This window comes from Lissotriton vulgaris, chromosome 7 (genome assembly GCF_964263255.1).
Source record: "Lissotriton vulgaris chromosome 7, aLisVul1.2, whole genome shotgun sequence".
NCBI classification, from domain to species: Eukaryota; Metazoa; Chordata; class Amphibia; order Caudata; family Salamandridae; genus Lissotriton; species Lissotriton vulgaris.
In genome coordinates this window covers 688,615,369-688,630,962 of record NC_141695.1, presented here as the reverse complement: position 1 = coordinate 688,630,962, position 15,594 = coordinate 688,615,369, and the positions used below count along the sequence as shown (strand labels likewise).

Genomic DNA, 15,594 nt, shown 5'->3' with positions numbered 1-15,594 from the left:
TGGTCCCTGATGACCCTGATGTCATCAGCGGCTTTGACATGAGGAAAATGTTCTACGAAAATGTTCAACATCATAAATTATTGTGACTAAGACACAACGTGTTTAAGAACCTATTGGTCTAAGCTTTTGTCTCCTTCAATAAATAGCAGCATGATTAATTGACAGCCAGGTCTTCTGCTTCTGTAATTGTATGAAATCTCTACAGAGCATTAAGAGATAACTAAACCAAGACTCAGTGTGGCTCATTTCCATAGTTCTCCACTCCCTAACATCTGCTGATTCTTTCCTTTAGCCTCCTATCTGGCTGGGTCAGAGAGGATGGGGGTAGGCAGACCTTGCATACCCTGCCTGTCCTGTTCCACCTTTGATGCCTCATGCTTTATGACCCCTTCCCCCTGCTCCGGCATTCCAATGTCGCAGAGCACTCTCCAGCAAATAGCCTCCTGTTCACTCTGATCAATCTGGGAAAGCTGCAGGAAGGCCAAATCTGTCTTACAGACTAGAATTCAATTCAATTTATTTTATTATGTTTTGGCTCTCAAAGAGAGCCACATAAGATACAAAGTACAATTACAGGAAATAAAATACAATAGAATATCAAAAGACAGTTTGCATCAATTAACAACAGACAAGAATAATCAACACCAGACACCTCCATATCTCATTAATAAATAGCTAAAAAACCTTTAAAAAAATTAAATATATAGAAGCAGAACATTTCATTTGGGGGGAAATACAGAGCCTGCAGGAAAATATTTACATTAGAAATACTGAGTTGGAGACATATTGGCTTTAACCATTTCAACCGCAATGAGCGCAGTGCAGGACATAACAACAGAACATGAGTTCGATCCTGAACACTCATATTACAAAGGTTACACATCGGGGAAGATCCATACCATTTAGATAAAAGTAGATTTAAAGGTAATAAATCATATCTTAGGAGAAACCATAGTCTTCGAGCTCCATGTGGAATATTCCATGTGACATATGGTTGGGCAAGCTTCATAGAGTAAGAATTAAGAAGGAGATCACAACCCCCCTTTTCTTGTAATTCGTTCTTATCCGATTTAAAGCAGAGTTCCCACGATGCCTGTTTCAGCAAGGTTTTTAGCTGAGTCGGGGAATGTATAAATAAAGCACTTTCATCCAGCTCTAGAAGTGTCACAGCTCTTCTAAAATTCCTTACTATTTGAGAGAACTCTTTAAAGTTGCCCAACAATTCTCCTTTAAGAAGAGCTCTCAGCGATCCCGGTTCTGCTCTGGCCAAACATGCCACCCATCTTACCAAAGCGCATAGTCCCTAAACCCAGCTACTCCTAAGGCCGAAATCAAGCCTACATGCGGCCAGGGAGCAAGCGGTGTTGAGGGTGGATAAGGATCTTAATAGTTTTCCTTCAACTGTGTGGCAGAAACCCCAATGCTTCAGCTCTACAAGTTCTATTCCATATAAGAGCGTAGCAGGAATTTTTGCCCTAAACACCTCAAGTAGACAGGAAAAATGTCTTTTACCTGTGGCGAGGTAGAGGGAACTCAAACCTTTGCCATGTGCGAGGGCTTTACGCGAACTATGTTCGATATGAGGCTTCTCACTCAGATTGGCCGCAATTATTTTACCCAAAAAAGTATAGGATCTGACTACCTCTAATTTCTGGCCACCTATAGACCATCCAAAATTTTCAGATCTGCACTTCTTTTTCCCTGAAATGCACATAATTTTACTTTTGGATGTATTAATCTTCATAAAATGGGACTCAGCAAATGAATGTAAAGCCTGCAGACGATTAGCCAAACCCTTAGGTGTTAAGTCTAGGACGAGGATATCGTCTGCGTACATCAAACAAGAGATAGGAAACCCCCCCACAACCGGGACAATGCCCGCACAAGCAGACAGGGAAGCAGGGAGATCTGCAGTATACAGGGAGAACAATAATGGGGCCAGGAGGCAACCTTGTTTAAGTCCGTTCAAAGATGGAATTAATTGCGAGAGACCCCTATCTCCACCTTGGAGCACACGACACCAGGTATCCGTGTGAAGAGCACGTACAAGATCCAATAAGTAAGATGGCAAACTTAGTGCTGCTAATTTTCTCCACAGCGTACGACGATCTAATTTGTCGAACGCTGTGGAGAAATCAATAAACGCAGCAAACACCACCCCCCCTCGAACATGTATGTATTTGTCCGAAATCACCTGTAGGGCGGAGAGATTATCTAATGTACCGTGTCCCCTGCGGAAACCAGTTTGTTCCAGTGGTAAGATATTATTATCTTCGACCCATTCGTTAAGTAATGTTAAAATACACTTTGCAAAACCTTTTCCAATTGAGTCAAGGAGAGCTATCAGATGGTAATTCATAGGGTTGTCCCTAGCTCCCTTCTTAAAAATTACAGACTAGAAGGTTTTGCAACTTCTTTTCTGTACAATTTAGGATAAATTCAACTATCCTATTGTTGGATTTATCAATACCATTCTCCTAAGACTTTGATTAGTATGTCATTCAATTCTTAGCAACATTTAAGTGTTCATAAGCGTTTTCAATGTTATCCTATGGAGCCAGGCATCTACAATGGGAAAACTAAAATGTATGATTTTCCATCACCAGGGTATATAAAACATCTTTTATAAGGGCCCTACTTATAGTTACATGACTGACACCTAGGGGAGACCCTGGAGGTGCCTAATATGTAAGAATAATGTAGATTATCTCCTTTTAAGTGCCCCTACCATCAAAGTCGAGTTTGCAGTTAATTTACTTTCTAAAACAGGTCTTCAATGCAGGGCTGCTTTCAAATTGGCCTCAGTTGCTCAGCAGTGTTCACATGCAAGTGCAGAAAGGGTTGCTGGTCTCTAAACTGTCATGCCCTATTCTATACTAGGGACTTATAGTTTTAATCCCCCTACCCTATTATCTACTAGGGACGTATAGGGCAGTTCATTTCAATAAAGTGTACCCTAATGCATGTGTGTATTTTCACTGTGTTTTGAACATAGCGCTGGCCCTGGGCCTGGTTGGAAAGAGCCCAGGAATAGTCAGTCAGTTACCACCAGCACTAGTCCGCAAAAAAATGGGGGTGGACATGGCACACAGGATGACTTTGCAACAGAAGAGGTTCCAACAAGGGAGGAGTTCTGCAGAGTTCAGAAGGAGTGCACTACTCTGGAGGGCCTATAGAGGCAGGCTGAGGCCCAGGCAGTTGGTTACACCTCTGGTTATCACTCAGTCTATTGGGATAATGGTCTCCCATATAGCAAGCCTAAGGTTCCTGAGCCTGGTACAACCTATGTGTTGGTGGTCCCCTAGTGCTACTGGGCCTGCCTACTGAAGTTGGCTTGTGATGGTTACCTGGCAGGTCTTCCAGGGTAGGGCAAGACCTATAAAAAGGCTTGTCACCCACTTCTATTGGCCTAGATGAGGATGGGCTAAGAGGCATTCTGCAGGTCATGCACCATCTGCCAGGGTAAGTCCGGAGTAAAGCACACGGCTCTCCTGCAGCCACTTCCTGTCATTGGCACTCCCTTCGAAAAGAGTGAGCATCAACATTGTTGGATCTTTGAATCCTAAGACAGCCCTGGGCAACAGGCTCATCCTGGTCTTGGTGGACCCTGCCACCTGGTACCCAGACTGCACCGACATTGGCCAGCGCACTGATGGGGTTATTTCCTGTGCGGGATACCCCAAGGAGGTGCTATCTCACCGAGTACCAACTTCATGTCTGCATTCGTGAAGTCCATGTGGAAAAAGTGTGGTATAACCAATAACTTCTACCCACCGTACCATTCCCAAACTACTAGACTTGTTGAGATGTTCAACAAGATGCTGAAAGGCATGATTATGGGCCTATCGGACCCCTTGAGGCTGAAGTAGGACGTCCTCTTGCCATGCCTGTTGTTTGCGTACAGGGAAGTACCACAGAAGGGGGTTGGATTCAGGGTGATGGAGCCTGTGGAGACTCGGGCCCTACAAGACCTATGGTCTTGGGCCTATGAGGTGAAAGAATGCAAGAGTGAGGTAACCTACCTGGTGGACATAAAGAACCCCAGGAACCCTTTAAGGGTTTTGGATGTCAATCACCTGAATCCTCACTTAGGGAAGTCCGAGGTAATCATGCTCCTGGTCATGAATGATGGGGACGAGAGTGAGACTCTCCCCAACTTCCTTTCTTTTAAGGAGCTGGATGGGTCAGTGGAGGGTGTCAGCCTCTTCCCTATATATACCCTAGAACAAATCGAGAGACTGCTGCCAGTTGTTTTGGCAGTTTGCTTCTCTTTTCTCCCTTACCCCAGGACTCACTACATGGTGTACCCATGATATTGATACTGGAGACGGTATGCCTTTGCAGAGTAAAATCTACAGGCTATCCAATAATGTGAGAGCCAGCCTAAAGGAGTAGGTCCCTAAAATGCTGGAGCTAGTGGTCATTGATCACTCAACAGTCGTTGGTCCAGCCCAATAGTGCTGTCCTTAAGGGTGCCTCTTCTGTTACCATTCCTGAACTCTGGATCTGCATGAATTACTTGGGGCTCAATACAGTCAACCAGACTGATGCAAAACCCATCCCCCAAGCCGATGAGCTCATAGATCGGTTGGGAGCTGAAAAGTTCCTCAACTTAACGTCTGGGTGCTGAGAGATTGCCTTGACAAAGAAAACCAATAAACGGTGTGCATTCTCTACACCAGAAAGCCACTTCCAGCTCTGGATGATGCGCTTGGGTTGAAGAACGTCCCTGCCACCTTCCAGAGGTTGGTCTACTAGGGCTTGTCTGGATTGGAGAACTTTGCTGCCGCCTACCTAGACGAGATTGAGGTCTTCAGTTCTAGCTGGGAGGACCAGCTGTGCCACCCCAGGGAAGTGCTTCAGCTCTGCAGAGGGCAGACCTGACTATGAATGCCTGTAAGTGCCAGATAGAGCAGGGTTCAGTGGTTTACCTGGGATACCAAGTGGGAGGAGGCAAGGTGCAACCACTCCAGGCCAAAATCCAAACCATTATGGCTTGGGAACCCCCAAGACCCAGACACAGATGAGGGCCTTCCTGGGCCTTACAGGGTATTACAGCAGATTTGTCAAGGGGTATAGCACCCTTGTTCTCTTGACAGGGCTGACCTCCAAGAAACAGCGCAGACAGGTGATCTGGATGTAGGCACATCATGTGCACAGCACCCGTGCTCAACGTCCCCGACTTCTCTAGGGAATTCATTGTGCAGACAGATGCCTCAGAGCATGGCATAGGGGCTATGCTCTCACAGATAAATGAAGGAGGCCTGGATTGTTGACTGCAGAGTTTACAGAGCTCAGTTGCCTTAAATACCGGAGGGTCTTACGGTTGACAGATCCACCCACACACAGGTGACCGGATGACCACACATCCCACTAAGCTTTCTTTTTCGAGGACTTCCATAGTTCAGGTTCCGGAAATCTTCTGTCACGGTTTAATCCAGTGCTTAATTTATGTCGGTGCTTCCCGGTGTTTAGCACCGGCACTTATATCTCTGGGACGGGTCTACACTCTAGTCGAGCCCACATGCAATTGAGCAATAATTGACTGCGCATTCTGGGAGTAGGGCCACCTTTCCAGCCTCTCACCATCCCTGTGAAGATATCAAACATCAATGCACGTGGGCGTAAACTATTTCGAATCTGCCGCCCGCCTAAATGTGAGCCACACACCTCACATTACTACCAGAAACTGAAATTGCCTGGGGCCTGCGCTGGGTCTCGACGTAGGTCAACACCGTCAAACCCCATTTCCTTTTGGCAGTCATTCATTGGTAGCGCGCAAGTTCCCCAAATCGGACCAATCAGTAGTTGTTTTTACCTGCGGCCCGCCCAGCACACTGCGCAGCTGCAGCGTTTATCATTATCACAGGACAGAAGCAATGAGCGTGTCAAGAAGCATGCCTCCTCCGTTGCTGATTAATTTAAACTAAGAAGGCTCTCCCGGATTCCAGGTAAGTAGTTAATGCCTTTGACCTGCATTATATTTGTGTACAATTCAAGCTTTGAAATGTACGATCATGTTAAATAATAGTGTGGGGCCCATGGCAGCAGCTCTTCCTGTACTGCTGCTGGCTCTTAACTTTTGCACTGAAATCTTTGTATTAAGTTAAAAGCCAGCAGCAGTGGGTCCAACACAATAAAGCGTGGTTTTGCATAAGGAGCAATTTGAATGCTTTTTAGACAAATATCACACTGAACCCTACTACACACCTGATGGCAGAAAAGCAAGACTATCTGAACGTGCTACTAGACGAAAAATTGCCTCGAGTTGCACGTTCAGGTGACCTTGTTTTTCTGGAATCAGCTGTGTGCCATTGTTCAGTGTTGTATACAAAGCATTCAAATGACGAGCGAAGAAGTTAGCTCAGTTGATTAATGCAATCATTGATACTGGCTAAGTGCAACCGGAAGATCACAGGGTTGGATTCCAACAGATGCACTCAGCCTTTCATCCTTCCTTCTGTTATTTAAGCCTTGAAACTGGACTACTCATAGTGTTCGCCATTTAAGTATAACATTTTTTGTTGCTGCTGTCATTTCCAAGTGATCTTCTCAAGGTGAATGTTCTCTTCGTTGAGATAAAACATGTATTTACTATGGCTGCACAGGAAGAAGAAATAGTGCTGTTTGTGGTACAGCTCAGCATTGTATCGGAGGAGCGTGCAGCAAACAAGGCTCTTTATGAGGAAAGGCGGTGGGGGGACCCTCACAACCTAAAAAGGCACAGTTGAAGTCACGGCAAAGATGCGCCTGATGACTCTGCCAGAAGGCAGTTTGAAATGACTGTGACTAATCCCTGCCCCCCACGCCATTCTTATAGCTTTGGGGGCCTGGAATACTACGAATTGTCACACTTGTAAGAGGTTGCTGGCTAGTAGCTGTGTTTGTACGGTCATTGGCAGGTGGTAGGGGCAATGTGTGGTGCAAGCTGCAGTGGCCTCCCAACGGGAGCCCCGGCACTTATTTTTTTTACAAATTGAGCACTGGTTTAATCTGCCTGAAGGTTGAGGAGGCGGGTTGGGGGTTCTTCAAGCGCAACACTTTGGCAATAGGGCCTACATGCATAGGGATGCTATCCAGCACTATAAGTGGGATAAAAAAAAGTTTTAGAGGCTACTCTTAAAAAAAAAAAAAAGGCATGGGCTAAGAAGTGCAACTAGGAATATTGTATCAGTGGCCCTGCCTTAGTAATACGAAACACCCTGCATACATTATTATAATACCTTAATCAGCTTCTTCTCAATTGTTTCCAGGGAGAAAAATGCACGTACTCCCAAGGACAGGCATGAATCTCCACCACCTCCAAAACCATAACTGTGGGGAGTAATGGCAATGGTAAAGGGAGCTGCGGGTCGAAAACGTTTGGGAACCACTGCACAACTTTCTTACTAGACAAGCTGGTCCTGAGAAACTAAGCTTCCTTTCTTCTAAAAGGGGTAAATACTTTTCACGTCAGGAAAACATAACCCTACAGGCATTCTGCGATGCACCTCACCCTTTTTTAGGATGAGGGGTGATACAATCTCCTACAGCCTCAGATGCTGAAATCAGTGTGTTGACAAGCAGAGTGCTGTTTCTGGCTATTTGCCACATGGGCGTGATGCCACAATTCCATGAAGCAAAACTGTGTGGTCAGCCAGATCCGTCAAGATGTATGTTTTGCCCAGTCAGTCCTACAGGACATTTTGGTTTAAGTGGTTCGCAAATCCAACATCTGCTTTGGCATCTATTCAAAAGATGAGGAATCTGCAGTTAGAAGTACCAATCAGAAGAACAAGTTACTCGCCTTTATAATGCGCTTTCCTGTATATATTTTATCTAACTGCAGATTCCACACCCTTTGAATATTCTCCAGGTGTCACCCTGAGAGGTTGAGTTACATATGGTTAGTCTCAGAAGAATCTAAGATGAGGGAAGCCAGCCTTTCTGGTTTGGTCATGAAGTGTTACACTTAGGGAGTGAGCTGACACACATGATCTCTCAAGATCTATCATCCGTCTTGGCTGTAAGGTTGTGCTCATTGTGTCCCATACTAAAATGCCCACTCATCTGTGTTTGCAGTGTTACCTTCTGCATCTGTCCACTTCAGCAGCCAAGACCTCACAGAAGGAGCTGAAGTTGCCGGCCAGGACAAAGCTCTGCATCACTTGGTCAGCAACCATACCACATAAGTGAATGTTTTCTAGATTTGGTAACATTTTTATTATATAGGCCTAATCTGACAACCTCAAGAGTAAGTATAATCTCTACCTGAAACCGCTCGCAACAAACTCCAGGTTGGAACGAGCATCATTTGGGTAAGTGACATCTGGGGTAAATGTCAGAAACCGTAGGATGTGCTCTGTAGGTCATTATGTAGAATACATTTTAAGAGGGCAAGAGAATGAGGGGAAAAACAAGGAAATCAGTCAATTATAGATGTTACAAGGTACTTTAGAGGAACAGTATAAGTACAGGACTGGACACACAGGACCCCCTTGTAGAAAAAGGTGTCCTGAATTCAGCGACAATGCTCTATACAAGACTTCCTAATACACCAATAACCACTGTACTGAGTGCCCGTCTTCAAAATGCAGTAATGATTGGATACGCAGCTGCAGGGTAATCTTCTGGAGGGAGAAACCAATGGGCATAAGCACACGGACCACATGACTGCTCCAGAACACTATGTGTTACTCAGTGCTCGACTTGGAAACAGTCACAGGCGGAAGGAACAAGGAAAGCAGTAATAGGGAGATCTGTGGACAGGTCAAGCACCAGGAGGTGCAAGAGTAAGCAGCGGGAGAAGAAGGGAGGTGGGGGAAACAAAAAAGCACCACCGGTGGGGAAAAAGATGATCTGTAAATGGGGCATGTGGGAGGAGCCCATAAAAGCACTGCGTACAGTGCAAAAAAACAAATAAAAAGCTGATCCTGAAAACGTGAGCGGTGGAGGTTACTTGGCCTATGCTCTGGGGGAGGACTAAACACAAGAGGCATGACCATGCATGCCATGGACAAAAGAGACAGGCAATGGAAAGAGCTGATGGGTCTCCTGTTGTAGGGCCGAGGCCCACAGATTAAACACGTCTCTTCAAGACCGCACATGCATTTTCTAGCAGAGACCTCAAAATGAAGTAATAAGACTATAAATTGTTCTGCAGTATGCCACATAATTTACTAAACCATGAAGCGTAATTTGGTTCTCTCTTGTGACGAATTCCAGTGGCCCTGGCTATTGTATCTCCTTGCTTCATTTGACTTGTGATTAACCAGCCACTATTTATTTTACCTATTGTGTACCTACTACCTTTTCTACGATACTGGCTTTATAATCTATAATCGTGGGAGGCTTTTTGTGAACACATGAAAATAGTGGAGGACGTCATCTGAAGTTGCATTTTTCAGATATTACAGAATATTTATATCGCATCTTACTGCACTACATGTATGGAGGTTCCCAAACATCGTATTTAACCTTTTAGTGTTGAATCACCTCATATCCCTGGGTACCATAGCAATCGCATTGAACTACATTAATTTTCTTAGCAGACTGTTTATTGTTGTATACTTTGCATAATTATTTGTTAATGTTTACACTTCTGTCTGTTTAGATGTAGCTAATTGTATCTGCACATATCCATGCTTATTTTGGGTTTTGAGAAAAAATAAAGCTGAAACTAGTATTTTCCGATAAATGTATACTTCCTCAGATGCCCGAAAGGTTTTAACGTGAACAACCACAGGTGATGAATTAATATTTGTATGAACACAAACATTTTACTGTTTACCTTGGGCACATTTGCAGCGGTTTGAATTGCATTACCAAAATGTAATTCTCCTTACCTGTCAATCTGTAACCAACTGGCTTGGAACTTATTTAGAATCGCTTAATAAAACAACCATTTTTATTTACACAGAAAAATATACGTTTTTTCTATATTCCTGAGAAATTAGGGGGGGGGGGGAGAGCAAGGAGCCTTAGATCTAAGCCACCCATAACTGTGACCCTTGAGATGCATCACATTTATACTTGTGTAAAAACCAAATACTCCTCACAGCACTCAGGAGATTGGCCAATTCCTGGTATTTGGGAGCATCAGTTGACAAAATCATACAAGACCAACTTATGGCGCACTATGAAGCTTTATTTCTCTCTCAAAAAAACTAATTTGATTAAGGCGACCCTCTGAGTGATTCAATTTAAGGCAACCGAGAACTCTTTCATTGGTTAAAGTAAATTAAGACAGAAGAAACAGCTAGAGGTTTGTGCCGTTACTGGCAAAACTAACAAAGCACAAGACTGAGAAAAAGAAAATGACGGTAAAGTATTGGGTCTTAGGGGTGGCAGTGCTTTCCATGTTGCCAGCTCACAATAAGACTTGCTTTGCGACTGTGCTTTGATTTAAGGGCATGGAACGGTTTAGTAGTGGACTATACCCATAGCCAAATATTAATAAAATGAAGTCTACGCCGGACACTAAACATCAAAGCAACATTCCATGAAGTAGGGGTGTCTACTCAAACTAGACCTTTATTACCCCAGCTGGTATTTTCCATTTCAGAAAGTTAGTGGCCTGACTTTTGCTGCAACAGTTTTTAGATCTTTAAAGAGAGGATCAAGTCAAGATTTTCCAACGTGACAACTTAGCTTCGCCCAAAACCAAGACGGTTCACAGAGAAGGGTCACTCAGACAAAAAAATTATATAGTTTGATTTTTTTTTAAGGCTGACAAGTAAGTGCGCTTTATTAAAGTAGTGATTTATCCCCAAGAGCCAGTATAAAGTCAGTAGTATACCTACGGGAGATCAAGAAAAACCATAAAAGCGCACCAGCCATAGTTTCCAAAGAGAAGTTACTCTTGTTAGCAAGACTGGGCATTATAGAAACCGATGGACATATGTACAAGCCCCATCACCGCTGGCACATAGGATGAGACATTGCCATGGAATAGGGGCTTCACCTTATTTAGAAGGAACTGTCAAGCCACTTAATGCCTTGAAAATAAGGCCCCCTTTTATACTATGTTTAGCATGAAACGGGTGGGGTGCAGTGGGCATCGATTTTGACACACCCTCCCACCCCCCTCCCTTACACAGGCAGCGTAAATAGGAGGCAGCACCAAAATTAAGACCAGATAAAACATGGATTGTTTACGTTTAGGAAGGGGACCCTTCCTGTACATAAATAATCTCCCCCTGTCCTAAGTGTAGCGCCAGCGCAGGGAGAAACACAAAGCTGCACCATATACTTGTACATATGATGCAGCCATGCGTTTCTGAAGTTGCAGAGTAAGGCATTAACCCATGACGGCTAACGCCTCACTCTGCCACTTCTTTGTAAATATTTCCCTTTGTTGTAAATGTTTCAGAATGAATGCTGATTCAGAAAAGGGGGTGGTGATCAACAGAGTATCTGAATTAAGCAGACCACTCTTACCAAGTCCAAAGATCAGGGCTTGATCCATCACCGTTTTTTAGCTCACTGCACCATCGCAGCTCAGAACTTGGCTATATGCAAATTAGTCTGACCCTGGCCCAGTGCATCATGGGAACAGGGCAGACCAAACTACCAAGCCAATTCTTATACCCCCCTTTTCTGAATCAGAATGAATGCAACCTTAGCGGATGTTAAGAGTAATAATTCATGAGCCTCAACAACATAAAACAATGCACGTCAGTTAAAATTGCCATTGCGAAGTCTCCCACTCATGCCTTACTGCTTTGATAAAAAAAAAAAAGTTAACCAGTGTAGATGTCAGTGCATAGGGGTGGTGCTCTTATAATGGGAACTCAAATGCAGAATGGAACGAGTTTGTGTCTATACTGCAACAGTATTTATGGAGCACGTGAAGGAGAGGTTCACTAAGCCCCTTAAGGTGGCTCAAATGTTTCATTATTCCAAATGTGAGTGTTTGCAGTATGGAACTTAGGGAGGGTTGGCAAAAAAAAAAACCTCAAGGAGTGTGTGCAGGCCCAAAAAAATAAATCTGAGTGATGACCTTTTATGCATAATGGCTGATGAAGCCTGGGACATTCTACTCTGCCTGAGTGCACTGCAGCATATTCCCTGAACAACCTGTAATGGTAAATCAGGGAATACATAGATAATCATGTGTGAGCACAACCACCCTCCACCGAAGAAACGACTTCCTGGGGAAGAGTAACAACTTTTAGAGCTGAACCATCTCAGATTTACCAAGCCAGGCAAGGTAGCCTTGTGTGGCTTGATAAATCATCTTGAGGTGTCATACTTTAGCCTCGTTGCATGACACCCCTCGTCTGCATCTCAGAATGGATGAATGAGCTTCGTAAAGCTCACAGTGGGCAACTGGGCTAGAGTTCTGGTAGTGACCACTGAGAAGGGCACCTATGAACATGTCTATGGCACTCGCCCAAAAAGTATTAGCATAGTATGCAAGTGGAACAATTGTGCACAAAACGGATTATATGAACTTACGGGGGGGGGAAGAGGAGAAGAGAACCCTAGGTACCACTGATCATTTAGAGCACAGCTCCTGTCCCGAACTATTAACATTATCTACACAGTCAAGTTGCAACTGAACTTAAGATAAAAGTAGCCCCCCCTCTAAAGCATTTCACTATCACCTTAGTAAGCCGCAACGCATGTAACTTGTTCTTAAAAGAACTACTTGGGTTTGGTCCAAGAAACTCCAGTTATAAACAAGGTATTATTACTCTTGCACTGTTGCTTGGCCAGTGGAACCATTGTTGGGGGTTACCACCGGTTCAAAGACAGTGCCTTTCAAAAGCAATTACAATAATAACACATTGAACGTAACCCCCACCCAATAAAAAAAAACAGACATTCACTTTTCAAGAACAATTTCTTTTATTGAAAATAAAATATTGTGCTTCTTTCTGTTATGTCCATATAGGAAGTCCAGCGATTCAGTTCCGCCTGAAAGGAAAAAAACACAAAGGTTCAAGCCATCAATGGTGCAACAGTTGATTTAAAAAAAAAAAATGCCCGTCTTTATAGCACATACTGGCACGTCAGAACTTAAAGTAGCTTCATATATATCAGAAGTCTAACACGTATTAAAGTCATCATTTCGTGCCACTAGTTAGTCTCCCACCACACAACCTTAACAAATGTAAATAGTAGGCATAGTAAATTTCTACACGCCCCTTACCCACTTAAATCGCATTAGGATTGTGCATAAAGAAATGTAATTGCCTGAAAATGATAGGGGGAAACCCAATGATGCAGCCTACACTGACGGGCGTTATGCAACGATGGAGCTGCCGGCAAATGCATGCACACCCTTATTTAACCGAAAGAAAAAGTAGCGCTAAACGCAGTGAAATGGACTTGTGCAAATGAGCAGCACATGTGCCATGGTGGACAAACGCATACAAATTAGTGAAGACGGCACGTGCTGACTAAACGCAAGCAATGAAATGCTAGGCAATGGTGCGCCGTAAGCCCCCTAAAAGTAAACAAAATGACTCGCAAGGCGAGCGTGCTGTGCGGTCTGAGGTGAGACCCCAAAAAGTGGGAGTGGAAAGATATTTCATACCTACACGAGGGGACTAATCTACATTGAACATGTCCGTTCATGCGGAGGCTTCTAACCGGGTGTGCTGCAGTGTCCCCACTTAAAGCCTAAATCTCTCCCCAGTTACTTCTGCCTTCAAGCTACCGACACGCCTCTGTCGGAGGTTGTGTGCCGCACATAGGAAGAAATAGCCCTATCAATGATGGCCGCCCTCGCGCGTCTGCTATTGCTGGGAAGCGCACAAAAGATGGCAGCCACTGTACGGGGAGCCCCATTCACCCCACCGTAAGCGGACGCAATCAAGATTTCGCCCTTTAAACTACCATGATATCGCACGTACCAGTGCAGCAGGAATGCCTGGCTGTTTACATGTTATGAAACACCCGATGAGCGAGAAATAACGTGACAAACCGGGACAGCCCTAGAAAAAACACGCCAGCATAAAGCTGGGGCGCCCAGGAGGTGGTGGTGAAGAGGGGTTGCCCGGAGGACGATGGTCCCAAGCGATTGAGACTACGCCCCGGTCACATGTCGACTATCCGGCCCCCTCGGCGAGGTAGCGAGACTTTGGGACTTCGCTCTGCTGCATGCGCAAAGGAGGTCCGCTCTCGGGGCCTTTATGCGAAATCCCTCCGACCATTCACTACAGAAGGATCTAGCCCTGGTCCCAGGTGTGGGGGCCCTACAACAAAACATTTACCCACCTGACGCTCCGAGAACCTCGCCACGTAAACTCGCGAAAAAGAAGGAAGAGAAAGTCACGCTGGCCGTTTACATAGCCTCCTCACCCTCCCCCCACGATGACGTCACCGGAAGGGGCGGTCACACTGAGCTTCATGCTCCTAGTTGGGTATACAGGGACAACTAGTGCCGTGGGAAGCTGTGCTATTTTTTTGGGAGCAGACCTCTACTCCTCCCACCAAACTGGTCAGCCGATTTTATCAGTAAAACAAGCATTTACAATGCAACGGTTTCGCCTTTGCCAAAGTTAGAGCTATTGGCATTGTAAATGACAAATTGTTTATTTATGTGTTGGTTTTGAAAACCGATAAATAAATGGCATTGTCATTTACAATGTCAAAAGCTTAATCTTTCGCAAATGCGAGAGCTATTGCATTGAAGTAGAGAGAAAAGAGGTGCAATTCGTCAATCGTGTAATGTTCTCAGTTTGTATCATTTCTGTTCCTATTGTGAAGCGCTCTGACACCTTCGGGTAAAGTCCGCGCTATATAAAATTGCATAAATAAATAAAATAAATAATGAGGTAAAGAGATGAGGCTCATACAGAGGTAGGGCGAGGGAGAAGTAGAGAATGGTGAAATAGGGAGAGAGAGACAAAGGTAAGACAGATGTATTAAACGAGCGAGACATTGGAAGCAGAGAGAGTGAACGGAAACAGTGAAGGAGATAGAAAGAGAAATGAAAGCAAAGGGAGTGATAGATGGAGCAGAAGAGGTAGAGAGAGCATTGTAGAGAGAAAGAAATAAAATAATGGGAAAGGTGAGGGAAAGAGGACATCAATAAAAAGAGAGACATAGAAGGCCAATAGGTGAGGTAAGAGAGAGGCTAATGCAAGCAAACACTCAGGATGTGGTAAACCAATGTGTGCTTCCCAAATTATAACACGAGTAGAAAACTCATGGCTGTGCAAACATCACGCTTGACTCAGACAGAATGCCTGTAGCAAGGGTAAGAAACAATGCAGCCACCCTGCATAGGCAATAAGGCAGGTGACCACCAAGCAAGATAAGCAGATATGCAACACCATGAAGGGTTTAAAAACACACTAACCATCCACTGCACATGAATATATCCATTTTTTGTACAACTTAACAATCTGTTGCAGCCGGGCTCATAGATCGGAAGAGTGGACAGGACATCCCTTGCAGGTGAGCACAAGCATTCCATGGCAGCGAACACATGCATTAGGAGCATGGACAAACCATTCCTAGCAGGCAAGCACCATAATAGTTCAACCTGAATGATATTCACAGAAGATGTGCATTTAAGGCGAGGGGAAGACTGCAGTGAGAACATTGCTTTACATACTTTCAAGATAGCCACAGCATTGCATAACAATGCAGCACATGCTT

The 15,594-nt window shown here is 44.4% G+C and overlaps 1 non-coding gene across 1 annotated transcript; it reads right to left on the bottom strand.

The window, feature by feature from the left end:
* Positions 1-12,603: 12,603 nt before the first annotated feature.
* On the bottom strand, positions 12,604-12,743 carry LOC147702261 (small nucleolar RNA SNORA50). The gene has a single exon (XR_015298733.1). It is a non-coding gene; the product is annotated as a small nucleolar RNA SNORA50 (small nucleolar RNA).
* Positions 12,744-15,594: the final 2,851 nt, after the last annotated feature.